We start from the raw sequence: 3570 nt of genomic DNA, 5'->3' as shown, positions 1-3570 counted from the left end.
GAAATGAGGGATTGGAATAATTTACCAACGGAGACATTCACCAACTTCTTTAAAATTATTTAAGAAAAGACTAGGTAAACAACAGATAGGGAATCTGCCACCTGGGCAGCAGCCCTACATGCAGATCAGTTGATTGATTGATTGATTGATTGATTGATTGATTGATTGATTGATTGATTGATTGATTGATTGATTGATTGATTGATTGATTGATTGATTGATTGATTGATTGATTGATTGATTGATTGATTGATTGATTGATTGATTGATTGATTGATTGATTGATTGATTGATTGATTGATTGATTGATTGATTGATTGATTGATTGATTGATTGATTGATTGATTGATTGATTGATTGATTGATTGATTGATTGATTGATTTGAGTTAGTGGTTTCCCATTTTCACGTCGGGCAAAAAGTGGGACATTGCTATAATTAAGAACTTCGCAGCTGCATTCCTAGTCCTAACCCTTCTTTCTGATTTAATTATAAGTTAAACCAGTAGCAACTTTTAACAAGCTGTGTTTTATGTCCTCTCTCTTCCTCTCTCTCTCTCTCTCTCTCTCTCTCTCTCTCTCTGTTAAGTGCATTATTACGTCTTTGTATATCTGTCGTTAATGAGCTGGTTACACGTGGTATTCCTCCCGCAATTCTTTTCGAGTATGAAGAAGGAAGATGGTGTTTAAAAAAATGCGTTCATTACTCCGTAACGGTAACAGCAAAGCTGGTATAAACAGTCGGTTAAAAAAACTATTCGTGCTTCATTTTTCAAAAGCGTTTAGTTTTCGCATTGCACTGCGGTGGAATTATATCTTAAGTTGTTATAATCGTTTCATCTCCGTACAGGCCATGAAGGCCCTTGGAGGAGTGGAAGCTGAATGATTTCACTATTCTTAATCTCGGCACAAAGTGGAATGGAATGGTTAGCTCGAAGCCCGATTATATTTTCTCCCAGGAATCAACCTGGTGCTCATTGTTGGTGTAGGTTGAGAGAACCTCAGGCCCATGTGCCGCTCCAGAAGTGGAAGTATCGATTGTTGTTGTTGTTGTTATTGTTGTTCGTTTAATGGGGTGATTTCCTGACAGGGAATCGAACATGCTTTCACCATCTCGGCTAGGAATCACCCTTTATACTATCTAGTAGAAATAAATAACAATAATAATAATAATAATAATAATAATAATAATAATAATAATAATAATAATAATAATAATAAATCACTAATGGTGGGATAAGTGACTCAGCCACTGGTTTTCTTTGCCCAAGATAAGGGCTGGTTTGACACCGGCTCAGTACAGTGGTACCTTGAGAAGATCAAGAAATACAATAACATTTATAATTGCAACCCCCACCAAAGATACACCCACGGTATCCCCTGCCTGTCGTCAAAGGCGACTAAAAGGGGCCTCAGGGGCTCTGAACTTTGGAGCGTGGGTTGGCGACCACGGGGCCCTTAGCTGCGTCCTGGCATTGCTTCCACTTACTTGTGTCAGGCTTCTCACTTTTATCTATCCTATCCGACCTCCCTTGGTCAAATCTTGTTCTTTTCCGACCCCGACGCTGTTAGGTTTGCGAGGGCTAGGGAGTCTTTCATTTTCACGCCCTTCGTTGCCCTTGTCTTCCTTTGGCCGATATCTTCATTTTTCGAAGTGTCGGACCCCTTCCATTTTTTCTCTCTGATTAGTGTTATATAGAGGATGGTTGCCTAGTTGTACTTCCTCTTCAAACAATAATCACCACCACCACCAAAGATAGTACATCCCCGATGGGCCTCGGCCTACCAAGCGACCGCTACTCAGCCCGAAGTTCTGCAGATTACGAGGTGACACGTGGTCAGAGTGACAAAGCCTCTGGATCATTATTCATAGCTTTCCACAGCAGGACCGCAATCTTGCCTGCAGACAGCTCATCAATTTTATTGTTATCATTTACTTTGAATAGCCCTCATATACAGGTAAAAGTTCCTGTCCTTGCCGGAAATCGAACTTGAGGCCTCTGGATGAAAGGCTTTCTGGCTACCCTTAGACCCCGGGGCTGGCCAGAAACGTTCTCTGTTTAATATTCCTTCAATTACTATCGGTTTTAAGATGCACCGGATTGTTACCAGCAGTATTTTATCCTAAATGAATTATTTAAGGTACTAGTAAACACTACACATTACAAAATTGGTCAAAATTTTGGAAATAAATGCTCATACTGAAATATTTCCGAAGGAAGAAATTGAGGCACAGCACTAAGGTCAACAGCAGTCGATGTAAGCTTTGTAATTTCCAGTGCTAACTGCTGACTTCAACGGACACTAATTCCGACCTAAAATAATATTGTCTTATTGTTATCTAGCTCCTGTATCAATTTGCACAGATAGTTTTGAAGCACGCTGAGTCCTTCACCATGGCTGAATGATCAGTGTACATGCCTTCGGTTCAGAGAGCCCAAGATTCGATGCTTGCTGACCTGACTCTAGCACTGAGTGTTTATATTCGTATTATTTGCTACGTCGGACCGACACAGACAGGTCTTATGGCAGCGATAGGATAGAACAGGGCTACAACTGACGACGAAGCGACCGTGGCCTTAATTAACGACCTACATCTCCAACATTTGCCTCATGTGAAAATGGAAAACACGAAAAAAACAATTTTCATAGCTGCCGACAGTGGGGTTCGAACCCACCACACTTCACTACACTACCAACAACGACAGAAACACGCAATATGAATACATTTCTCCTCTCAGGGTTGATGTCAGGAAGAGTATCCGGTCGTAACAATGGGCCAAATCGACGTGAAGTGAAGGTCTCAATAAATTGGGAAAAGCCTAAGAAGAAGTATTGCAACGCCCTGCATACGAATTGTAACTACAAGATCAGGCTAGGTTCTTCTTATTATTATTCTCCTACCGTTTTTACCACACCTGTGGGGTAGCGAGTTGCGAAGTGTGTCGCACAAGTGTTGTCTGAATATGAATAGAAGAGTGTTGCAACAAACACAAATACCCAGACACCCAGCCAGAAGAATTAGAAGTGATTAAAATCCCCAACCCGATCGAGAATCGAACCCGGAACCCTCTGAATCGAAGGCCTCAACGCTGACCATTCAGCCAACGATGTCGGACAAGATCAGTATAGGCTACGAGTGTAAAATTATTTATCTTCTATCTGAACATTAAAACATGATACAATTGAATCTTCAGCAGGAAACAAGGAGTTATATACTGTAAACTATTCGTCCGTGATTCCCATTAGAATTAAAATAAATTGCTTCTCTATCGTCAACAGCAACAAGTTAAAAGAAGTTGCAGAATGTAAGTAAATTATTGCTGAGTAACGCTTTTCAACTTCATCATATTAAACCTTTCTCAAGAAGCAATCTCTGCTTGATTACGATCAGAACAGGTTTTACGACCGCCCTTTCAAGGCTCTTGCGGTAATTCCCGAAGACGATATCCACAGAAGATACTCTAACAACCAGCATTCCCAAGCAATGACTTGAAGGCACACCAGAACTTTGAAGCAACTTCCCGCTGCTTACTAGAGAGAAAATAAAGCGCCATGACATCATTACCACC

The sequence above is a fragment of the Anabrus simplex genome, chromosome 1 (genome assembly GCF_040414725.1).
Source record: "Anabrus simplex isolate iqAnaSimp1 chromosome 1, ASM4041472v1, whole genome shotgun sequence".
NCBI lineage: Eukaryota > Metazoa > Arthropoda > Insecta > Orthoptera > Tettigoniidae > Anabrus > Anabrus simplex.
The sequence above is the reverse complement of the archived record's forward strand: the minus strand, read 5'-3'. Positions refer to the sequence as shown.